Below are 27,272 nucleotides of genomic sequence, written 5' to 3'. Positions count from 1 at the left end.
GGTCTTCAACTGTGTATAGAATGAATGATCAGGTATTTAACCTTGACATGAAATACTGTCTCTTTAAACCTGAGAGGCTTTGTATCTGAGAGAGATACTATATACAACTTCTCTGTGTATGTGTGTGTGTGTGTGTATATATATACATATATATATATATAAAGTGTGTGTGTGTACATATATATATATATATATAAAGCATGTATATGCAGGAAGCTACACTGTATAGTGGATATCAGGGTCTTGTTGAGTGAAGGAACAATACTAAGGCTTACAAAAAGTGTAGGTTGAAGAATTTTTTATGTTCAGGTATATCATCACACATGGTTACAACTTTTCTTCAATTCTCAGTTAATTTCTCTAAGATTAATATTGACCCCATTCCTGGGGTTTAACTATTTACTGGGGTTTATACCCAAAAGCATAGTTATGAGCTATAAGCTACTCCCAGGCATTCATTAATCTTCTGGGAGTGCCTCAATGTGTGTTGCTTAATTAACATTAGATTAAATATTATAGTTTAAAAATATTTCAATATCAGAATTGAGTAAAACTTTCTCCTTTCACTTTCTGATGTTGGGCACATTTATGGTTTTGTAAAAATGAAAGTCTACAAGCTGTAACATAGTCTGAGTCTCATAGGTTGATAAGGACTTGCTGCATATTTGCATTGCATCAACGTATTTCCACTGCTGGGCCAAATGTTGGAATGTGGAATTAGGTTCTAAAAGCACAGAGGTTCTTCAGACTTGCAGCTAACAAGAAATAGAATTATGAGACTTAACATTGCTCGTCTCTTTAGTATGAGTTCAAAGCAGTCTGTATATTTCTTATCAGTTAAGGCAAATTCAGCAACAATCTCACATCTGACTATAATTCATACTTAAAATTCAGATGTAATCAGCAGTGCAAATGAACACATGGGATGCTGGTTGTTTTTGATGCCTATGGATTTTTGGGATTTTTAGCTTTTTGTAGATTTTAGAAGTAGCTGTATTATATCCCTTACCCTTAGCACAGTAGTTTACACATTTGCCAAACCCTGTTTCCCCATTCCATATCAATCCCTCAAAATTCCATTAGCATGTTTAGATTTCCCCCAAGGTAGGCTTTCATTCTGTTTAAGAACACTGGCACCCTGGCTTGAAGAACAGATATCCCACAGACAAAGTAACCTTCAAACCCGGAACTTTGGAGGAACTCCAAGGACTGGATGTGCTGTGATGAAGACGAAGTTGAAGAGGGGGTCCCAGAGACCCCTGCCTCAATTTCCAGAGAGGTGTGCCGAGGGGAGAATCTGGGGGGTGGATAGATCTGGGATTGGTGGGAATAATACCTTAAATTGTGGAACCCCATGGACATGGGAAACACGTCGTGTATTCCTGTGGGCCTCAGGCCTGAGATTAAAGACCTACTCTCTTATACCCTAAGTTGGCCCTGAGTCTTTTTTTCTGCAGTCTCTTAAGGCAACGGTTTTCAGCTCTGAAACTGAATGAATTTGAATTTTACTGTTCAATTCCTTCATCAAATTTGGTTAAATCTGTTGGTGAACCTCACTCATCTCTAACATCCGTTTTTAAATCTCCTACATTAAAAAAAGATGTTCACTCACAAACTAAATGAAAAATTTACTGCTTCCTTCCTTGGATATTAAAAGTACTTACAGAAAGTGAATGTATGAATACTTAAACTTTCATTTGTGTCTAATTGAACCTACAATTCAGACAAGACCATGAGATAACATTGAGTATACTGACTGGGAAGGATATTAGGGGAGAATTGTGATTTAAAAACCTGATCTAGACAGATTTTTATCAGTTTAACTCCTTCTCCTCCTCAGCTTTGCACTGTTATTTGATAACCTTAACATATGAATTCATTCTTCATCCTTTTAATGTGGTTTTGATCGCAAAATACCTTGGGATAGTGTGGGTTGTCAGTAACAGTGTGGCAGACACTCACCAAAAGAGAAAAAAAACCCACCACCTGTTACTGCTTTCTAAAGCAACCTGTGAGATAAGGCAGAAAAATCAATACAGGGGAATACTGAAGAGGTGGTAGCCCATAAAATACTTGACAGTTTAACTATTATCAATGCATTGTAGGCAGCATTGTAAATTCAATTCTTAAAGAAGAGATTGAAGAGAAGATCATGAACTGTCCTTTTAAATACAGATGGAGGGACAACATGAAAGAAATAATATTTGACTAAATTAATAGAAGAACTATAATAATTGCCTGTAATATCATTTATTTATTGCAGTGTTTGTTCAGTTCTAATGTTAATGTAAATTCAGGGTGTCCATGAAGGAAATCTGTGAGCCAACAGAAAGGTTTCTTAGTCTCTTCTTACACATTAGTATGGTACGTGGGTCACGGTTCGTTATGTACATGAAGAACATAATCGATGTTTCTCCTGTCAACAGACCTTGAAAACTATCTTGATAAGGTGCGAATTATAAAAAGTAATAATAGCAGAGGCATTATTAATATAGTAATCCATCCATATTTCCCTTCATTTATCAGATTAAGATAATGAAATTAAATTCCAAGTGTTTATCTTCCTCATCTACTTATCTTGAAAACTTGAAAATGGCTTGTTTATTTGTTGTTTAGTCCATAAAATTTTATCTCTACCACAAACATTTCTTCATTTAAAAAAGGACATTTTAGTGATCATTAAGGTAAAATTTATCTGAAAGAACATTATCTTTTAGTTCAGACCAAAACTAGAATTAAGCATCTATGAATAATAGAAGAAATGTAAACTTTTATATGGGCAGTTCTGGGATCTTTTCTCATATTTGTATATCACTATAAATAACTCCTCGAAGACTTACTATTATAAAGGCCAAATCCACAGAAGACAGTTTTCTATGTTTTCTGTGTAACCTTTCCTATATTTTCTATGTTTTCTGTAGTGAACATATGTATCCTTTTGCAGAACATTTTGTTTGTAAATATTTCTCCTGCATTTGCAGATCATGCATATCAGTAAATAGTCATTCTGAACTATTGCACTAAACTCTGAATATTTTACATGCAAAAACTTTGTTCTTAGAAGAATGCACAAGTAGTTCATAAAATCATCTGTAGGGATTTTTTACCAAAATTATTAATGTGAACTAGAAAAGTAGGAATACCAAAACTGAGGCAGAGTTTCAAATAATTACAAGCAACTAAGGGTCCTATTCTTTTCTCATGTAAGCTTTCTATTTCACTAGAACTATATCTGACTGATTTAGCTGTGAAAAAAGAAAAAAGAAAACCAATAGCATATCCAATGGACTGCAGTAGGAATATTGTATTGCAGCACTTCAGTGCTGCATTTGTGTTAGCTGATACATCTAAATTATTAGTTTGAAACAATCAAAATACTTTTCTATTCAAGTGATATTTATTTAGGGTTCTGATGTATGTTGGAAATTATACTAGGTTCAAACAGAAAAATACTGAAAAACATGCTTTGTCCTAGCTGAATACTATGAAGTGTCCTTATACGTGAATTCTGAGAAACATTTACCTTAGGTTTGAATAGAATTATTATATACAAAGTTAAAGACTAAGAAGAAGGCATATTGGGAGAATAAAGCCGAAGAATGTATATTCCCAGACTTCAGCTGAAAGCAAGATTCCCTACTATTCCTAGTCAGGGTAGATTTCGTTCCAGTGCAGTCTCTAGGCAGCACAAACCCTTCTGTAGATGCATGTACACATATTTTAGCAGAATAAAGAGCAAAACAAAAGCAAGCAAGGCAGTGGATACATAATTCTGAAATAAATGACTATGATACGGAAGAAATGACATGCAGCTTTTCCTCACTTCATAAACGGATGATCTTCATTGTTTTCCAATCCTTTATGCAATACATTATATGGATGTCACTTACACAAATCTTGTGGAGTTAATCTGGATAGAGTTATAACTAAGCTTTTCTGGCCCTCAGGCACCTAAGTCTTGGCAGTCTCCTGCTGTTTGCTATCAGTGTTCAATCTGCATTACTTCTGTAGTCCATAAGAACCTTTTAGTATTCAATATTGTGCCTTTTTATTCTATCTTCAAAGGTTTTTCATTTAATTTTATGTAGTTAGGCTGTACCATAAATTCTTGATATTACAACTTTCCTTGTTTCAGCTTTTTTTTCATTTTTAATAGAGCATCACCCACCAGCAACACTGTAGCTAATATGTGTTAATATTTCCATATTGAGCTCATATACTCAGCATTTTTAATGCAAAAATCTCAGAGTTGAAAGCTGACATTGAAGATGTGTTAATAGGTAAGAAAAGGCTGATGGTTTCTCTGAAAATACATTATATCCAGTGCCACTCTGCAGGCTGATATATACTAGTTTTCTGAGTGCCTTTTTTGCTGAAGTGCATCTGGGAAATGTTACATCCAAATTGTTGCTTGGGCTTTATGAATACTGCAGGCCCTCTTTTATTTTTTTTCTTTTTCATTACACTGAACTTCTAAATTATATTTAATATTTCTATATTGTATGCATATATTTTGTTGTCTAAGTGGAATGAAAAATGATCAGTCATACTGATGATAAATATATAATTTAGAATATTAACCAGTTTTATATATCAAGGAAATCTTAGAATTAGGCATTTTGTTTGTGTATGGCACACATATACATGCAAAGATGCTGGTCTCCATTAAAGAAATAGCATTTATCAAAGGTATCTTAGTAATATAAATTAATTTTTTGTATTAGAGAAAAATACTGTGGGATCTCAGAATTCATGTGGATAGCATTTATCAATGTTGTCTCCAGGGGTGTATTTGTTTCGTAGCTGATTATTTCAGTAAATACTCAAAGTAATTTCAGCAACTTGATCCAGCAGATGATTAGGAAGTCTTTCTGAATGAATACTTGGTCTTAGTGTTGGGGTTTTTTAAGAATACCACAAACTGTTTTTCTGTTTTAACAAAGTTCACCATACAGGCAGTTACACCGAGAATCAACTCAAATTAGTGGAACTGAGCTGCCAGTTAGTGATAATGTGTCCTAATCTTCAAACCATAATATTTTGCAAACCTTTTCATTTTTTGGTGACTACCTAGTAGCAATTCCACCTCACTGAAAGAAACTACTTTTGATTAGAACTCTGAATATATTGGGAATTCTAACAGATTTTATTTCTTTTTCAAGTTATATTCAGTTCAAGGTTTTCCTGGTTTAACTATTTAATTGTACTTCATAAAAACTGAAATAGTGATCTAATTTCAAAACAGTAAAATGAAAAAGAGGATGAATTTCATTTAAATTTATTAAATTGAAACATTTTTAGACTTATTTGTTTCTTTTAATTTGGTTTAACCTGGGGAACTCACTGCAATTATTTTATTCTATTATTTTCCTCCAATGAATTTTTGATAAAGAAACTATTAACCTAATATGGGGGAGGAGGGAGGGGAAGGAAAGGAAGTATCTGTACTATAAACCAAATACAAATGGAATGATCAGCCACGGTTTAGAATTAGTTTTTTTCTAAAATATCAGATAGTAAACTTTGACATTAGTGAATTAATATTTCCACCCATATGTTTCTCTCCGACAACATTCTGGTATGCTGGCATTCACAGCCTATTCTGTTTATGATGTGATCACAGTCTGAGCAAATATGTTTCCTTCAAAGTGCCACTGCCTGGATTCCTTCCAGGTTCAGTGATTTCAGCAGAGAAGCAGACTCTACAGGGATCCTGAGTAGGTCTGCAGCTAAGTGCCAAGTCTTTGCCCAAAGGATAGTGCAGTGTTATTTTGATCCAATTTCTGCATGAACGTGGAAGAAATTGGACGTGTGATTGACTTAGTGGGTTTTCTGTCATCCACCGTGGGATTCTCCTTCATGTTGTTTCCTAAATCTTTGATGCAAGTAGCATAGGGCCGTCTTCAATCTGTAGTTTTGCAGATGGATTTTGAAACTTGACTTCTAATGTCAAGATGAAGCCACGTTGCATGAAAAGATGAGTTCATTTCACATGCACATCTTTATTTTGAGAAAGTGAAATGTTTCATTTGCACAAATAGCAATTTAGACTGCTTCTTCACGTGCTTTGGAAGGCAGTTTTGTTGACATTTTTTTAAGTTACTGATAAAAAGTGTTTAAAACAAGGGTGAGTCAAAGGGTCACATCTAAAAGGGCAAGGTAATCCTAAAAACCTTTCGGGAACCTAAATATATGACAGCTCTGAAAGCAAAAGCAAAACTGCCAATATTACCTGGGGAGTCAGCCAAGAAGCCAGATGCTACCAGAAAAAATATCCTCTGCTGTTTGGCATTTTGGGGTCTCATGGGTGTCACTGAAAGACAAAAAGGATCCAGCGCACATTACAGAACAATATGGTAGACCTCAAATGCCCCCACTGTTCTCGAGAACAACTTCATGCTGGAGAGTGGTGGTGTTAGAAAACTCTCACAAGAATCATACCTGTTAGAACATGGAAAGGATATGAAAAATAAAAACACTTTTCCAATTCATCTTCTTTGTTATATTAGGGAAACAGAGAACATCAGGTATAGCTCAGGATCCTGATGTGGGGAATGAGCTAAGCTAAAAACAGAATTTCATTAAATCCAGCCTCCAATACTAACTTTTAAATCAGCTTGGTCCTGAGTGCATCAGAACAGTTTTAAAGATGGAGAATTACATAGCGAAAGGTCCTGCAAATAAAAAAAATTGAATAAATTTTATTTACCTTTTATTTAGTTCTGAGAAATAAGACCTGGAATAGATATTCTTTTAATCAAAGATTCATACAATTGACCATGATTTGTGTCAGTCTGTTTCTTCAAGTTTTTCCCCCTTTATTTTAAGGCTTAATTGTAATTCGTGTGTTCTGCTTAATATTCAATTGCATTAATAACTGTAGTAAATAAATTTCCTGTGTTTTTTCTCTAGATACTTACTTTCTTAAAGTTAATATCAATGTACTCTTAAAGTGCTGATGCATTTTATTTTAGAGATGAATTTTGTTCAGAAATCTTAGCAGAATTTCCCAGAGAGGTGTTTTAAAAAGTCCTTTAAATTTATTGCACTTTCATGGACAAAAAGTGGAATGGAAGAATATAACATATAGGTAGTTATCATAAATATCTGAGACCATTGAGACTATGCTGAAAGAACACCTGGGAGGTATGAACCAGTATAGATCAAACGACTGAATTTTTGAGTCTACAAGACACACTATCCCATTTTATTTTAAAATATGTTACAACGCTATGCCTCTTTATGTCATCTTTTCTCCTGAGGGGGCTAATGGAATTTTCCCAATGGTTTTCTGTGAAGATTATTATTGCGATAGGTCATTTTCATTTGACTACGTTATTTGAAGAGTATAAAGATAGTTTTAATAGGCTTTTAGCAATTTCTGTATAATATCCATTCTTTCAACACAGGGAATTTCTTGAATTTTAGATAGATGATGAAATGAATTGAGTAGAACTGGAAGCAGTGAATGAGAGGGCAAATATTGCTATTCCTGGTTATATGAGACAAAAAAAAAAATAATTCCAAAGCCAAATATTCTCTTTTAGCAAACTGCACTTCCGAGGCAAATGCCAGATTCCTCTGCACACTAAAGTTAGAGCGCAGACTAGACTGCCAGCTACCAAAATACAAGACATTGAAAGAAGCTGTGGTGTTTTTAAGGAAAGTCCCTTTGTTTTAACAAAGAAAATCTCCCACACATACACAAGAATTACTTGGTGGGATTTATTATAGTAAAATCACATCTTAAATAATGTTGCATTTTAAAATTATACCAATTCTCTGATACATAAGAAAGATTCTAGAGCATTTATTTATTCTCAATGCACTCATTATTTTTCTCCAGGGAGCAGTGTCCTAAACATTTCAGTGACTAGTCATTTCACTACCACTGGCATCAACAGGGCTTTTTTGAATTTCCTACAGTTTTAGAGTGTTATCCTCAGAGACCAGAAAAAAAAAGATGAAAGGAAGTAAAACGTCATTCCTCACTAGGTAAGAAGGAAAACTTAATGTTTTACAGTAATTTTCCATTTTTTTCTGTCTCTCTCAACTGAAATGGCTAAAATTAAATAATGTTGAGATCAATTTCAGTAGGGAGGTATGAATCCAGAAACTGAGTTTATAAGTAGCAGGAAACTGGTACAGAAAACTATAGCACATCCCACTGTGAGTAATGACTTGTACAAAATATGTTCAGTTACAGTTGAACATCAGCCAGTTACAATTTAACTCTCCTCATAGTATTGGCAACTTTCTCTTCCTTATTGCATTCTCTTTACCTTGAAAGAAATTATATGATTCTATGTTGTTCTCCTGAAATGCACAGTTTTGAAATAATGCAAAACCAAGTTCCAAGCATACATTTTAGTTTAACTTACCAATGCTGTTAAACCAGTGCTGGCACTGCCAAAATCTCCCCTTTAAGATCAATGGAAAAAGTGGAGTGTGACTGCAGACCTGTACTTCAAGCCTGCAGGTAAGGAAGCCAGTACGTCAGTAACGTGTCTAAACTGATTAATTTCATGTTTCCTTGTGTCTCAAAATACTGTACATCTGTGCCCAACAGAACTCATTTTGATTCCCCTTTCTTCTAGAGATATTTTTTGAGAACAGATGGCACATTGGTTGAACTTTTATATTTAATGAACTTTTATATTTTAAAAGAGAAGGATGTGTTATGTATGCCCCGTCATGCATGTGAAAAAGTGATTTTATTGTCTGAGAGATTGTCTTCTGATAAAAGGATGCAATTCCAAAAGGATAATGCTTTGTGTTTCTTCCCAAAAATATCTAAATCAAACAGTTCAGTCAAGAGCCTCCCTAAGTGTCCACACAGCAGCCAGGACCTATGAAGAGCCACTACGATACCCATGTTACAAGTTGCAACTTCTCTGAATGGGAAAGCGAAATGACCAAGAACAGAAGGGTGACATCTCTTTTCCCCACAATGAGCCACTAACACAAAAAAGAACAGGCTAAAAAAAAGAAAAAGAGAGAGAAATGATCTGCTAAAGATGTTGGATTATCTTTTCTTTGGAAGAAATGAGAAACTTGACTTCTTGGTTTTATCTTGTGAATAGGAGGGGAATGTTTCTAGAGTTTTGATGGACACTTAAGCCTTTCTAATAGAATGCTATTTTAAAGGGTGCACAGCCATCGCCTGTTTTACAGAGATTTATAGATAGCCACACTTAATTCTTACTCAGAAGTAGAAAGAGAAAAAAAACAACAACAGTATGAGCGAAGAAAGGTTTTGCAAATCCAGTAATGGGCATGGGATCAGTACTTAACATTGCCTAGACTCTGCTTTAAAGGAACCCTGAGCCTTATAGCTCGTTGAAATGAGTGGAACAGAGAGAAAAAAAGTTGGTGAGGACAGGAAGAATGAACAGGGTCATGAATTTTGTTTAACTAAGTAGGTAATTAAATAAATATTTATCTAAGAGTGCAAAATCTAAGGAGGTGGTTACTGTTTAAGAATTTGTTTTAACATTGTCTTTGAAGAAGCACTACTTTTCCAAACTGACTATATATACATATATATAAGACCATGGCATTTTTTTATCCTCTGAGATCAAAGGAGACAGACAGGCTTATTTCAAGTTTTGGAGTGTTAGAAAAGTGTCTATGACCAACATGAGAAAACAGTCTCTTCAAGCCTTTCACTGTTCAAAACATATTCAAATGTAAGAATCCAATAATTTAATTGCAATAACAAACTCACTGATGTGTGTTTATCTTTCTTTTACACACAGGGATTTACTAAAAATCACCTTATGGAAAAGTAGTTCTATGTGCTAAAATCCAAACTCAATGGAGCACTACACATAAAAGTTATTAAAATCAAATGATTCCTTTAAACTTTAAATTCAAGCTCAGAGCACCAGCTAATCCAAAAGGAAATTAAGTGAAATGCCCCTTTGGAAAATGGTAGAACTAGTGCATTCAGGAAAAGAATTAAATGATAAATCAAACTAAGAACAATTAAATTCCTTGAAAAACACACATTTTCACAACATGTACACATGTATGTGTGGCCACATATCTAAACATTAAACACTCAAATTGCCTAATTAATGCAAAAGGATACACTTCTAAAAATCATGTATCTTCTAATATCTTCTTTTTTATTAACTTGTCTAAATTCAAAGACAAATAGCTGTTTTAAACTTTTTGCTTATTGATATTTTCTCATCGTACAAAATATAAATGTCAAACCTTTAACAGAGCAATCATATTACCAATATATAATTCTGATTTATGTTTTCTAACCCCAAGGTCAAGTGTTAGGAAAAATCATCCTGCTTCTGACAACCTTTGTAGAGCCCACACTCAATCAAAGGTACTTTGGTAATTTATATGACATGAGGATTAGCCCATAGTTTCCCCATAAAATCTGAGAGCAAATCAAATCTTCACAATGTTCATTTTTGCTCTTGAAGAGATCCAACCAGTAGGTGCATTTTGTTTAATAGAAATAAGCCAACACAGATGGGAAAATATGATGCCATAAAGGACTGGTAGATTTCCTGACCACCTATGGAAAGCACCCATCAGTGTTTTCAGTAGCTGTGAAAACTAGGCTATGTACCAAGAGGTTTTTGCATACCTGTAAATATGACTAACCTTCTACTGGTATGTGTAGCTTAAGACAACCAGTTGTTACGTACATCCCCCATCACTTCACCTGAGAGCTTGTTTGTTTTTCTTAGGAAAATCAGATGGTCTAAAGGACAATATTCCCTCATCTTACAAATAATTTTTTCACTTATTTTCTTAGTCCACCATAGGTGTAACAGCACTTCTTTTTGTTGTGGTGTTGTTATTCAGTATGAGTGGGCACATCTCAAAATGCAAGCTTCACCCCAGAAACAGAGTGGGAATCGTATATATTTTCTCTTCTTCAAATTTGGATATTTAATAAACTAAAATAGTTATTTTGCTATATTAAGAAAATATACCCTCATTCTCCTAAAACACTTTTCATCTTCCCTATACTCTTTGTTATATCGTGTTAGGAATTTTGCCAATGATTAAAGGAAGTGGGTGAATTGAAAGATTAATACATTTCCTCTTTAAGGGAACTCGTTAAATACTAACACTTGTAAAGTCCTGCAAAGTACATTTAATGCATCCAATAAAATCAGTTCTCTACAATGTTATTGAGTAATTAGTGCTTAAACCAGAAGTTCTACATCTTATTAGTCATTTTGATGCTCAGATTACATAAGCTAAATCGATTGCTTAAGGATCCACAAATACCATGATCACAAATTTTATGGTTTTATGTAGGATGTTAGGAAAAAAATTGCCTCATTGTCTTCAATGTGAAGCAAGATTACTTTTCCCTAAGCAATGCAGTAGACGGTACATAAAATCAAATATGTGAAATCATGGGTTCCCTAGTGCCACTGTTCTCAGTAGAGGTAATTGCTTCATTCAGTTCATAAATTCTCTTGCTTGTTTGCATTTGTAGCTCTCCCACAGAACCTCACTCCACTGATCTAATGTTAGATGTTGGTTCAGCTCTGTTATTTCTAATTGAAATATACTAAGTTGACAGCAGTTAAAGATGGATCCAATATCATTATTACTGGCTTTTTCATTGAGATCAATTAAGATCCAAGAGGATTTTAGTAATTTATTTTTTTTCTGATAATGCCTTAATACTCTCTCACCCTTTCAGAGAGCTTATCTGATTTCTCATTATGTCATAAATTAAATGTTCTATGTTTTTCTACCTATATATTTATTATATGTTATATATATTATATATATTATATATATTCTCAAGAGATAGAACATATTAATTCTGAGGGGTGCTCTGGATAAAATTTGGGAGAGTCAGTCATTTCTTATTATTATTTGTTTACATATTATGGTTGTATTTGAGAAGACCAAGCCATAAAAGTGGGCTGAACAGAAAGGACAAAGATACAACAGCAGAGTGAGCAGAAAGAATTTGGAACGTGTTACATGTAGAATTAAGATAACCACCCATTTATGTAGCAGGTGTTTATTAATTACCTGCTCTAGCAACAGGAATAACTCTTACTTTTTAAACAGTAAAATATATATATTTATTTTTTAACATCAAAGCGATTAATATTAATTATTACTTTAAATTTTGCTTTGCTTGTTACTAAGAAAAAAATATCTAACAGCTACTCAGCATTTTGGAGGTCACCTATAAGCTCAGTTATTTCTTTCTACACAGCTGCCCATATAAGGACTTATTTGCTTTCACTAAGCCTTGTATTTGCTATCTTTTCAGAAGTTTGACAAAAAATCCCGTTTGCCTTTTTGTGATCAAGCTGTCATCAAAATCATGTTTTTAACTAATTTATTTTTTATCTGTTGAATCATTCAAACTGTTTACAGCTTATGGTAACATCCATATATCAAAACCCATTACTGGTTCATGCTGGGATTGCATTGGTTTCAGTAAACTTCACCTCTTTTACTGTTTTAGAACATACACATATCAAATTTTTGTCCTTTGAGATCAATCAACGCTGAAAAAACACTTTTAAATTTCACCATTTCTGTGTCATAAAGAACTGATTAGACCATTTGGTTCATAATAGAATAAAATGGTCATAGTAGTTCCTTCTTTGATCTTTTGATCTTCTTGATTTGTTTGCTGAGGAAAAAAAAAAGGAGTAGAAAATTTTAGGAATATGCATAGAACACAATTTGAAATATAAATATTTTCATATCTCTTATCTAAATAAATTACATTTTGAGGTCTTTTCAATGGTAAAATAGATCCCAAATCAGTAAAACCCTGTTCAGCCGAGTTCTGCAGTCTAATGAAGAATCTTCTTCTGTCACAATAAAGAACCATGTTGTACTTTATTAATTTACAGTATCTGTTAGTTTTCTTTACATTATTGTGTCTTCTGATTTGCCTTCTTCCCCCAAAGTACTCATTTTATCTCATTAGAACATTTATACAATTTCATATTTTAGAATGTCAGGGATGCTATTAGCCCTGTATCACTTTCCATAATTTGATTTGCATTAATTCAATATAGTTGTTCTTACTTTTCTTAATTTCCCATTTGATAAATGGTGATATTCAGCCAAACTAACTGCAGGGGTCATCATTCACAGGCATAGCTTTTGAGAAGGGCTTCATCAAACTCAAGTATCTACTCCAATGTATCAAAAGTGTAGGCATTCGTGATTTTTCATGTAAGTTTTCTCTTTGCTACTCTGTGACGCAGAGCAGCCTGCCCTATGGAAGTAAGAGAAGCAGCACTTCCCTAAATAGTGCTATTTCACCAAGTTTGCAATGAGCCATCTAGATTTCTTTGGAGAATGAGATGTACAAATCTGGCTGTGTTTCTGAACAAAATGTTCCTTCCATTGCTCAGGAATCTACCTTAATTTGAAAGAAGATGAATGTTGAATTCATGAAATGATTTCCAACAGAGAGGTTTTTATATTTTCACTGTTTAAGTTAAAATATTTCATTGTTAATATTAATTTGAATCCAATAATTGTCCAGATCAAAGTTTAAACAAGATAAGAAAAAACAAAAACTACATAAAAACTGAACTAATTATGATAATTAGAATGAAACCAAAATATTGTATTTCACTTAAACTGTTTTAGTTTTGTTTTTACTTAAAGTATCTTGGGGTTTTTCTTGGTCTGATTTTTTTTGTGTGTTTGGTTTTTTCCCAATTACAAAAAATAATACTGTTTGGTTTTGGTTTATATTTTCATTTTTTGAGGAACTAAAGCCCTAATTATTTGAACAGCTCTATATCAGTTTATTTATATTCTTTACTTAAATTTAAATGGTTGCTCTCTGGAATGAAACCAAAGGTTCTGACATAAGAGCTCACAATATTTTGCCACTTAGGTGATGATCCTTCACTTGCTGGTTATTCATCCAAGATTTCATCACAGCCCACATTTTTGTCTTTGTTTAATTTTTCATTACCATAGACACTAAAGATTATCCAACTTTCTATATCTATCATTGTTCCTATGCTTTTGAGATATATATATATTAATTGCTTTTCTCTAATCCAAACTAGAATTATTTTATAAATTTGCAAAACAAATCTCCAAAATCTCAAAATACCCAGAATTTTTAATAAAAGGAACTGTAATAGATTCTGGTAATCTCACAGAATCTCTCTTCTGGAAAAGGTAAAGGAGGTTTTATTAAACTCCTTTAAGAACGGCCTCTTGAGAATGGTGACATGCAGTCAAGAAGTAAGAGTAGCTCTGTTAGCAGTAGCTCCTTTTAAAAATAAGTGTAGTATGTAAGTGAATGTACTCCAGGTTTCCTTTCTGTACAGCGCCATCTTTAGAGTAATATATCACCTCAGCAGCATCTTGTGATGATGTATTACTCAAATATATCATCAGCCTGAACAGTGTTTCAAATGACTTATAGGCCCAGTAAATCATTAAAGTGAGGCACACCGATATATTATTCAAAAATGGCACCATATGGGTAAGAAGGTTTTAAAAGCATAGTCAACACAATAACAGAACACAGCACAAAGCACAAACAAATTGATACCATGCAGAAAGAAACTGCCCTGACCTTGCAAAAGAATGTTAATACCAAATCAGCTCCAGCAATGATATAGACTACTGCTCTTCTCCTCTCATGACCCATACAGGACAAGGGGAAACGGCCTCAAGTTTTGCCAGGGGAGGTTCAGATTGGACATCAGGAGGAATTTCTTTACCAAAAGCATTGTCAAGTATTGGAATGGACTGCCCAAGGAGCCAGTGGAGTCACGATCCCTGGAAATGTTCAAGAAATGGCTGGACACAGCACTTAGTGCTATGGCTTAGTTGACATGGTGGTGTTTGCTCAGAGGTTGTACTTTAATGATTCTGTGACTCTCAACATTGGTAGATAATGAGGATTTGTATAGAAAATGCTCCTAAATAAGAGAGATACATATGAGACGACTTCCAAGTGGGACAATAGGCAATGCCACTCACCCTTACTAAAATTTCAGTAAGAAGAGGTGGACTTATCTGTATGCAGACACATCTTAAATACCCACCTGCAAAGGAAGACAGAGGGAATATGTTTATGTATGTGCACAGGTGTAGGTGGGTAGAAGTGTGAGGAGCCCAATAATGAGCTGTTTTCTGTTGATTTAGAACATAGTTCTGGATCATTCTTTTAAAATGCAGCAGAATCAGGGCACTAAAAATTTTCTCACCCCTGCCTGTGGCTACATGAGCAGGCCAAAGCCTTTCAATACATAGCACAATATAAGAGTTTGTGAAAAGAAACTTGGCCACAAGGACTTGACAGTAGATGGAAAAACTAGAAGTAACTTTAATAACACATTTTATAGGCTTTTATTTCTTGCTATTGTAAATTACTTCCTACCCTACAATAGACAGACAATACAGATCTAGTTCTCTTACAAAAAATGCTGTCAAGGAAAGAAAAATGAGGAAGCTTGGTATGACTAACACTGACATTTTAGTTACACTTGAAGGTAGAAGTTTCTGTATACACAACAATGCCCTATTAGATGTTTCATAGCTTCTTGAAAAAAAGTATCTATATTCTGTGGAAATATTTATTTCTGATGTGAGCAGGTCTATTTCCTTCCAATCCTACAACTTTTATTTCAGATCACCCTGGGACCTTGAAATTTACTTTCAAGTGTCTTGTTACATCTTTAAGGATGGTCCTGCACTGTGCAAAGGTAGTAGAAAATAGCAAGCAAGCTCTTCATGCACACGTAGTTTAAAGTTCATGATGAGGCTCTGTACAATATTTCTGCAACAGAGATAAAAATTAAAAGCAAAAAGGATCACGTTCAAGTGTTTTCAATGTCACAAAACCCAGCAGAGCAAGGTCAAAAGTTGCTGGAAGAGAAATTTCTAGTTAATGGAAAGAAAATCACAAAACCAACTTTCCTTGAGACATCCAACTTTGGGGCTCCACATTTGTAACACTCAAACACAGCAGAGGAAAACTAGCATTTTTTGTTCTTATATTGCTTATATTTGGGAAATTGTTGAATTTTCTGGGAGGATTTTTCATCTAAGTTTTACTCTTTTTTCGTCAAGCCTTCTTTACTTTTCTCTAGGAATATTTCAGATGCTGACCTTTAGAGGCAGAGAATATTTGAGGAGGTGGAGCATAAGAACTGAGAAAAAGGTTTATGTGCCAGAGAATTTATGTACAATAATCTCAACTGCATTATTAACAGAATTTTTCTGTAATAATTAGACAATACAAAGTATAAACTTAGCATCATTTTAACTGAACTGACAATAGCATTTTTTGTATTTTTATAAGAATGTTAAATTATTAATTGAACTTACAGTAATTTTTGAATCTACACACATAAAGTAAGGTCCTTTTTGTCCATCAGAAAATTCTGAGTGTAACTATAAGCTTTGAAAATAAAATTGAAGCAGGTGTACAGATAGCAACAGGCACCATTTACATAGCTCATGCTAAGAAATGCTCTTCCAGAGAAAATCCTCAGCAGGATCTCAGTTTAGTTTCTTTTTTGTCTTCTCTCTGATGTTATCTCTTAAAATCCACTAATTAGTGACATTGCATATCTCCATTTCAACACATTAGTTTGTCCAGGTATGCGTATTTTGTGTAAAGGAGATCTAAATACATCTTCAAAACACCAGAATCTTTTAGCATGTGCTGGATTGTACATGAATATTTACATGACCTACTGAAGCTTAATAGGCAAGCATGTAGAAGGTGAAAATCAAAATATCTGTCTGGGAAATGTGGGAAAGAAATACAGGAGTCTTAACAAATATATTTGGAAGGTCAAATACATGGTTGCAGTATGAGCTTTTCCAGTTTGGAAGGATGAAAGAGTAGAAAAAGAGCTAGATAATATGGGGTTTTAGCACATTATGTACCACCTGAACAAATAATGAGTGCAAGAGTCTTTTAAGGTAATAAAAATTTCCCATTCAAAGCTTAATTGTGCCAGGTATCTGATTTCAAGAAGCCAGATATTTAGTATTTTTTGACATTCATGATTTCTTCCAGGAAAGACATCTTTTCCCATGAGATTTGTTTTCTGAAAGTCCCAGCTAATTCAAAATTTCAACAATTTAATTTTGTGAGACAACATCCAAAGCTTTTTAAGTACTCATTAGTATGACATATGTATAGATTTCAAGCATGTTACTGTAGGAAAATGTGGTCCCTATTTAATTATTAGATCAAATTATTGTAAGGAAAAAAATGTAACTTTCTATTGAACCTTGTATTCATTACATATATGACACATGGAAACAGAGAAATTTTACAGGGAATAATTGAAGAGTATTTATTTTGTCTTCTGAACATAAAAAAACCTCTATTAAGAGTCCTATTTTGCTTTAGAAAGAAAAGTGAAATAAAGACATAACCTAATATCAATCCATAATTTTCCTATTTCATTTGAGTTTATTGGATCAAAATAATTTGATTCTTCTATTCACAACACAGCAGGAATCACCTGGTTTTCTGAAAATCTAACATTTTTATTTACTTTGCAATAGCAGTACCATTACATTGATGGTGTGTCATTACATAACTAACAATGCCTTAAACTATATTGGTCCCAGACCTGGAATATGAAATAATTGGGTTTTCTGGAGTTGCTCACATTCTGAGTTACAAAAAATGGCTTTTTATAAACACTAAGGCTCTTTAAAAAATAAGATCATATATATGTGTTTATATATAAGCAGAATTTTAACCTCAACCTCTATCTTGTTCATATATCTTTGACAAACTTAATCGAAATAAAAGTATTGTGTTTCTACCTTCAAAATTTTTCTGTCTTCTGGAAATACTCAGAGATACAAAAGATGATTTCATATTACTGGCATAAATTTTTAAAGAGAATTCTGAAAATATCACTATTTTTTTAATTTAGTTTAATTTCTTTAATAGCAACAATACAATATACTCATATACAGGTACTACAATCTACTGAAGCTTAAGAGGCAAGCACATAGAAGTTGAAAATCAAAAAAAGTGGTAGGAATGAATGTGAAAGAAAAATCTGAAGTCAAAACTGTGAAGTACAAGGAAGAGAAGGAGTTGTATTTAGCAAATGACAGAAGTGTCATGAAAAGAATTACTTTGTACGATGTCTAATGGCTGGAGGAAAATTATAAGAAGAGTTTACCTTTTACTGAACCAGGAGAATTGAAATGTTTAATGCTTTACTGCAATGTAAAGAGATCATTAGTTAATAACAACAGCAGAGACCTGGAAACCTAGAATAAGTTGCAGTATGTTTGATGACTTCAGATTTCTCAGATTCTAAGAAACTTTTACTGAGATGTTTAGAAGGCCATGTGAAGCTCTCTCAGTACATTTAACAATTTTTTCATAGAATCATAGAATATCTCAAGTTGAAAGAGACCCATAGAGATCATCAAGACCAACTCTCAGCTCTTTGTAGGACTACCTAAAACTAAATGCTGCTTAAGTCTTGCCTTTGAGACCTTTCACCATCTTGGTCATTGTCCTTTGGACACCTTCTAATAGTTTGATTTTCCTATATTGAACTGCCCAAAGCTGCACACAATATTAAAGGTAAGGCTGCACCAGTGCAGCGTAGAGTGGGACTACCATCTCCTTCAGCCGGCAACTAATGCTGTGCTTCATGCACCCCAGGCAATGGTTGGCCCTTTTGCCTGCCAAGGCACACTGCTGACATATTCAAATTGCCATCAACCAAAATCCCCAGATTCCTTTCTGTGGGGCTGCTCTCCAGCCTCTTGTCCCCTCATATGTACGTATAACACAGAGGGTAACTCTTTCGAAATAAATGGTTGACTAAGTCATGATACAAATTGCTATAACTGTAAAGGAAATAGAAGACAGGAGTAACAGCTGACATAGAATTGTCAGAAAGAAGTCATATTAACTAAATTGGACTAATTTTCATTTTCTGTACAAATCATGAGGCAGTTGTTATCTTTCTTGATTTTAGTAGGAGATGTTCTACTTAGAAGTCACTACTTTTATGACATTCTTATAGTTAAGTGGACAAGACAGCCTAGATGAAACTTTACCTAGATGGGGAAGAAACATTTTAGGAAATGGTACTCAGAGAATAAAATATGCATCAGAAGATGCACCTGAAAGAGTTCCTCAGTAGATTTCTGCAAGGATATGTCCTGTGTTTGCTGTTATTCAATAGTTAAATCTATAGCACATTATGTCCACCTTACCTCATTATGATCGCTATTAGAAGACAGCATTAAGCTGTGAAGAACAAATATTTTGTTTGAGACATGACTGGATTTAGAATTTTACAAAAAATAAGATGAACCTGTACTAAACAAATGAGAAATTCTATTAATAAAATATAAACCGGTTAAACACTTTGACTGCAGGATGCAGTGATTATAAGAAATCACAGGCAGATCATGAGTCAAACCATCTCACGGTGTTGTGAAAGGTCAGGCATTACCCTGTGATACAGAAACATATTTGTAACTCTTTAAAAGCACGGTTTTCACGTTTGAGTATCGAAATCCAGTTTCCTAATCCCCTAGACTGAAAGAAAGAGCTAATGATATTTGCCAGCATACAGTTTATTTTTTGACAAATATATCACACTTACTGCAAATATACAGCTGATTTGCAGATAAACAATGTTGTGAGTACTGTGTATCTCAGTAGCTGTCAAGTACAAGCTGTATCCATGGTCTTCTGATTTCTGACAACAGCCTATTCTGTAAGACACTGAAAACAATCCTTGAACTGTAAGGGCTCAGCTGGACTACTTACATTTGAATTTTGGCAGTAATTCTCATAATCAATTGAAGAGAAACAAAAGAATTAGTGGAGGAACAGAAATATTCACAATGTCAGAAAGCATTAAGTAAAAGGAAAATGTTATGGATGGACTTAGAGTTTATTCTAGAGAGAACAATACTGATGGGAAACAACAGTCTTCCAATAAGTGAAAGATTTTTGCAAAGACATTGTCCCTGTGCATAGAACAAGACTTAATGGGCTTAAATGTCATCAAGGGAGATTTAAGTTATACATTAAAAAAGAAGATCCTAATGGGGAGAAAAGATAAGCATTAGAATAGGTTGCCTAGGGAGATTTTAGAATCTCTATCATTAGCCAAATAATTATTGGGAATAATTTAAATATAGTTGATCCTACCCTGCAGCAAGTTAACAGGCGAAATTCTCCCTCTTGGTCCCATCTCATATTTTCTAGAAATCTATGCTTCTCTCTAGACCCCACAATATATACGTTGCATATTTTATGTCTGTCATATCATCATTCCTGAAATTGCACCCTTCTCCCAGCATTATTTATCCTTTTTACACTGCAAGGTTTATCAGAAATTTAAATTCATTAGTAAAAAAGTATAAAGTAAAGCAAAAGAGAAAAGGGTAAAGAGAAACACAGTCCATCAAAAAGGACAAATCGCAAGTGCTTCCACAAGTTAACTCTAGAAATCTTTAGATTCATTTCAGGACAAATAAAAAATTAAATCATAATATTACTTAAAATTTTATGTGAAGTGTAAAGAAAGAGACATTTGTAATATGTGGATTTTTTTTCTTATTCACAAATTTAATATATCAAAATATACAGGGAAGAGCACAGAGTTGGAGCACTGATTTGCTGTTGCTCTCTGTTACCTGTTACTGTGCAGGGTACATTATCCTTATGCACCTTTAAGAAGACCAATTCTATCCTAATCCTCAGTCAAGAGCTTTAGTGAACTTCATCCATCATAGCTTCCTGAGTTTATCACATTTTTAGTATGACATTTCCTAATGTGCTAATGAAACCAGACATGATATCTTGTATTGCTCATGCAAGAAACTGAAGAACTGATATAAAAAATAAAAAAATCCAACACTTTTAATATTAGTGTTTTTAAAAAATATTATTTTTGTCAATATAAATAATTCATGTATACCTCATATTAGTAAAGAGGATCACGGGAATTATGATCTTATTTTTCTACTCACTGACAATCCTCCCTCTCTTCTTTTTGAAAATGAAATCTTTAAAAATATATCGAAATTTTCTTGAACAGATGAGAAAATGGCTCACGCATTCAAACTGTCTCTGTACAGAAGACAGAAGACATCCTGCATAAAAAGAATAACATAATGTCCTGTAAGACGAAATACAAAGTAGTATGTATTAAAACAGTGTTTATATCAGTAACTGCATATTCCCTTTGTTTTAAAATACTCCTTTCTAGAGACTCCTTTTTGAAAAGCATTTTGTTTGTACTTATGGCTTGGTTAATATATTTTTACATAGAATACGTTTTTGTCTATACTGTCAGATTTTTTTATATAAGAAGAGTATTTTTTGCCTCAAACTTCTGCAATATCGAGATTTCACAATATGTAAGATGTTTCTAACAATTTTTTTTGCACTGTCTAATGATTCTTCATCTCAAAAGTTTGCACGTACAGATAAAGGTTTGAGGGATAAATTTGATAAATCTTTTTTAGAAGACACTCTAAAACTTTATAGTTTAGAAAGAATTCTGATAGAATTTGATTAATGAGGGGGAACCAAGACGGGGAAGGAGAAATGTCCCATTTGTACATTTTCTAATGTTTCAATTTTTCAATTTAATTTTTTATTTTTAATTTGAAGATTTTATTTTAAACTTTTCAACCTTCTTAAAATAGAAGACAAAAAGGATTCCATTAGTACTCCACAAAAAGCCAACAAATAGAATATAAGGGAATATAAATGAGATATAATTATACTGCATACTTTTTTTCTGAACATTATTTTGACTATCTACTTCAATCCTGGTTTTGGGATGGACATAATTTTTAAGAAAAAAAAGCCAACAAATAGAATATAAGGGAATATAAATGAGATATAATTATACTGCATACTTTTTTTCTGAACATTATTTTGACTATCTACTTCAATCCTGGTTTTGGGATGGACATAATTTTTAAGAAAAAAAAGGTGAAAAGATCTGTTATATGAAACATTATATTAAAATGTCATAAGTTTTAGAATCACATTATAAGACATCATATTTGCTCCTGATCTTTTCTAGGTATTAACATAGGATATTGTATATAAATATTAACATAGGAAATTGTATATAAATAGGTAGATGAAACAATAAAGAGAATGGACAGCTTCACTGAAATATGAGAGAACATGCAGGTTAGAAGGAAAGCTGCCTTTGGAGATGTTGATGGAAACAGAGTTTTTATAAGTTTTTATAAGACATCTATCACAGAAATTATCGTGAGCTAAGCATAAGGATTGCTGAGATTACAAACATGAACTATAATGCAAATAAGAAAGACTTTTAATTTCTTTAATAATTCACAGCAAGTATTAATGTATTGCTTTGAAAATTCATCATAAAATTAAGAATGTTTTAATGTACCTTGTCACTTTGACACATTTTCTGTCAGACTATTATTTGAATTTTGCTTTTTTTCCTTAACCTTAATAAGATTTTTATTTTATTATGAAAAACTGTAAATTCTAGCCATGAATAACTTCTTCTAGTATAGATCTATCTAATTTCTCTGTAAATTCCCATGAATATCCTTGATGCTAATGAAAGCATAAATATTCATTATAATAAATAGCTGAACAAAGTCAGGTCCTGGTCTAAAGGACACTGTAGAGGGTTGGATAGAAAAATGATTGCATGGGCAAAGTCCTATATCTCAAAGGACAAAAAACCAGGAATAGTTTCATGAACCTGAAGTTAACATCTAACACTAGCAATGAAGAAGTAAACATTGCAAGAGAGATTGGTAGATTGAGTTTTGGGGAAGATGGGAAATACTTCCAGACCTACACTGAGCAGATACCTTTTTTTTTTTAATCATGTGTAGCTCCAAGGGACTCTGCTACTCCACATAGTGCATTATTCCCTTACACTGAACATACAAACTTTTTTCTATTGATAGACAGTTTTATATGCATAAATTAAACCTGAGGTTATCTTTTCTTTAATCCCAACTTGTCTCAGTTGCCTTGATATGACTCAAAGAATCAGTAGCATTCTTCTGCACACTTTTCTTGAAAAAGATTAGGCTCCAATGACTCATTCCACTTTGAAGTGTAATCACCATGGTAGGGATCATGAAGATTCTTTGCAGAAGAAAATTATTCTCTCTGGTGTACTTTGGTAGTTCAACCATATAAGTTCCATGGTCCTAATAAAGACCATGGTCTTAAAAAGATGATTCTGTGGTCAAGAGAGAGACATGGTCCAAGGACTTGCCACCTTGGGCAACATTTTTATCTATCTTTTTTCAGATTAGATGTCGTAATAGTTTTCCAAATATGGGGTGCAGAGAGGATAAAGAGATATCACTTTCCAAAACTGCTGCTTTGGGGTCAGTGGAGAGGAAGGAATAATTTGTATGTACATGTTTTCATCAGTTTTGAACCTATGTGTGCATGTAATGGGATATGCAATCATATCGAACTCTAAAACCCCATCATTATGTTTGTTTCTTTACTTGAAAGAAACTTCACTCAACGGAGGAATTGTGTTTCTCTAACAGAAAGGTTACTCTCACAGTTTACCTGACTTGGTTTCTGAAAATGCATTCCCTCTCTTACCTCACTGAATACTGTTTCTTTCACTCTAACATGCTCCTTTCACTCAAGTATAGATTGCTTTTTAGTAATGTGCCACAAAAGGCTCATTACCACTGAAGAGTGAGAGTTTTCATTTTACAGTCCCATATTATGACACACTTTTCCCATTCCCATCTGCTCATGTAAATCTCCTGATAAATTAATATCTCTGCCAGGGAAAAGTTATTTACTTCATCTTTTGGTTAAGTAATTGTTGCCTCATTGAATAGTTTCCATTGTTTTCTCTCACAAACAGTATTTCTCATGAAGCCTGAGTTGCTGTTAATTACAGAAGTGTTTCCAGGTATCTATGGAAACTTAAGCTCTGTTTAGAAGTCAATGACTGTTTTATAATCTACTGTGAGAGGTTCTCTCTACAGAGTTTGAAAGGTGCTTCTACACAAGACCTTTATCCCCTTAGCCTTGATAATGTTCAGATACCAGTTTTTAACAAGACAATTAAGGTAGAAAAGCTCCTTCCATTTTTGAACTGACCCCTAAAGAACCCCAATGTACAGACAAGTATGCATTTAATCAATAGTAGTATTTCTTCTGTCAGGATGGAGTGTTACTGGCAAGAAAAAACTTGATTACAAAGACAGGCTGTAATTCATATAAGGTACTAAAGAGCACTAAGGAGTGTGGCACTTGCAGCACAAATTCTAGACTCTCAGAAGTTATATGAAAAATATAACATTTCTAATAGCAGTGTAGTGTGATTACATGTCTTTCTGAATTGTTATGTCTGCCATCAATAAAATCCCAAAACCAGAGAACTTGAAGTATTCTGTCCCGTTTCTGGATTAACTTTTTTTTTTTTAATTGCATTATTTAGAAGGGGAGATTTTCTTCCCTTTTATAGTAATCCTTTCATTAATAATGCTAACCTATAAGACACTCCCCAAAAGCTTATTCACTACTCTTCCAGAGGTGTAACAGAATTGGTAAAGTAAAAAATGAACCATAGAGGCAGAAATTCAGACTGTGTCATCTTTTGATAGGAATATGTTAAATTAATCTTTCATGTTTCTGATGAGAAAGAATAAAAAATATATCAATAGCCAATTGTACTCTAAAAATGCCAGATTAAAGGTCAATAGTTAGTGTTTTCAAAATTAGTCAAAAAGATAATATACCTAAGCAGTGAACTGAAAATCAGAAAAGCATTACAGATTTGCTTGGTGTAAACTCTAGTAACACACTGTGTCTGTAAATTAATGAATGTTTAACCAAGATGAGTTATAGTGTCTCTTGCGTAAGTCGAAATGACAGTCAGATTTCTATCAAATTAATTCATTATGGTCAGTGAATGAATAGCTAATGAATTTGGAATTGAGGATCCCTTACATTAATAGTAATCCATAGGGAAATATCTAAATACGGTCTTGTAGAGATTTTATTCAAAATGCAAATCAAACGAGAAAAGACTAAGCAGGCTAAGCAGACAAAATGCATTTTCAATGCCTTAGGAGGCAGTGCTAGCTGCAACAAAAGAAAGGGGAGAGTCTCTTCAATTACTTGATACATAAACAACAGAATAGATAACCTTTATCAAAAGTGAAAAGTGGAAGACAGGGAGTAGCTGATCCATTTTGATTACAAGATATGAAGAAGTATCAAATCAGCTGTAAGCCTCAGCTTCAGCAAAGATTAAATATAAGTAAAAGACCTGTGACCTGGTTCTCAAAGGCCAGAGTTTAACACTGGGAATCCAGCAAGATTATGCATTAAGGAGCTCTATAGTTGTATTTGTTCAGATTGGCTGACAGAGATGGAGATGAAGAATTCCATTTCTTTCTTCAGTACTGCTGTCAGGACTAAAAATCAGGACTTCCCCTGAAAATGAGACTATAACAAACCATTTAGGCCAACCATTCACATCTGTCAGTCTATGATAAGGAATTTTCTGAATAAGCAAAGTAACAAGCAATTTTGATAGGCTCACTTATAGAAAGACAGAACAGGCTAAATTCACACTTCTTCCCCAGGAAAAAAAAAAGAAAAACCATAAAAATTACATTAATATTGATATGAGCTTGCACAATGACATACAATAGAAAACCCAGAAAATAAGCCATTAAACCTTAATATATCAGGACTTAACCATCCAGTTCAGGGCTGAGTGGAAACAATGGTGATGAAAGTCTTTATAGCCTCAAAATACTGATTTTCCAGAAGTAAAAAATTTTGCTACATCATGTAAAATTTAATGTTTTCAAATTTAGAATCAAAACATTTTGTTTAAAGAAAAAAATAAACACATCTCAGTAAAACATATTAATGTTTCTCAAAATCAGAGCACGATTTTCCAGTTTACAGATATAAGATTTTTTACCGATCCAGAATTGTTCAGAATTTCATTTTAAGGAATATTTTTAAGCATTTGCTTTATTTGTTTTGTTTTTTCTTTCCATAGGAAGATAGGACTTGAAAGAACCTCATAAGTAGTAGCCACTTTATCATAAGTGAAAAAAATATAAAACTAAAGAGACTGTTTTCTTCCACTGCTTCAGATTCTGGCATACTTAGAACATCATTGCCCTTTTTATTGTAAACCTTCTCTTACTCTTTGGCTAAAGTTTATTCATGATTTCCTTGTACCCAGTTGCTATTGTACATGAACCATTATCAGACTATACTTGTGGGGGAAAAGAAAAAAGAGTAGGGTTTAAAAAATTGTATTCAGTATTTAAAAAAGTATTAATAATAAAGATGAAATATTCTATAGATGCAGGTCGATTATGGACTATATGAAGAGCTGAAAGAAAATCCTAGGGAAACAAAGGTGCCCCTAATGATTAGATAAGTGACATCAAATTGTAAAATTTAAACTACTATCAGCTGCTTTTCACAAGCAAGGTGGTTGTTTTTTAAAGTCTCATTTTTTTCTTTTAATAAAACAAATAATTACAGCTTCCACCATCATTTTCCATGTCTCTGGAAATAACAATCTCATAACATTCATGGTTTTCTTCCTGAGAAGCTCAAACAATAATGGCAGACCTAACAACCCTGCTCATCCACTGTAGGAGTCTCAGATGACCATGGTGATGGCTGTGACATTTCTTGGACTGCAATTCATTACATTGTCACAACAGTTCAATAAATCAAAAGAAACATGTAGACCCCAAAGGGTAGAGGAGGTTCTTTTGAATACTGTTCCAGCTGTACTCTATGCATTAGAGCCAAAGGTCAAGTTTTTCCCTCCCCCCACTCAAATGGTAAAACTTGTGGTATCTTTTGAAATGATGAATGAAAAGTTACAAGCTGTGGGAATGCAGCAAGTCACCATACAAAGAGACTTAGAGGGCACAGGGAAAAGCATTTTGAGATAGTTTAACTCTGGAAAAGCTCCAGCTGAAAAGAGGGGCTACCTTGTGACGATACAAAAAGCAAAATCCACCGGAGTTCATGGACTTTACTATGGATCCAGCTGTTTGGAATTCTGCAGAAAACATTCCCTGGAAATAATTTTTCAAGTTTTGCATCTTGCATCATGCTTCATCTATAAGGAAACTCAGAGCTGTTAAGACACCAAAAATACCAGATGTATTTATACCTTTAAGGAACAGGGCATGTTTGGACTGAAATTATAGATTTCTCTCTGTATTTCAAATCTCAAGAACTGCTTTATCTCAAAGCATAAAGAAAGGAAATT

The sequence above is a fragment of the Pipra filicauda genome, unplaced genomic scaffold, assembly GCF_003945595.2.
Source record: "Pipra filicauda isolate LSUMZ 115617 unplaced genomic scaffold, ASM394559v2 scaffold66_size7647185_pilon, whole genome shotgun sequence".
NCBI lineage: Eukaryota > Metazoa > Chordata > Aves > Passeriformes > Pipridae > Pipra > Pipra filicauda.
Note: the sequence above shows the minus strand (reverse complement) of the source record.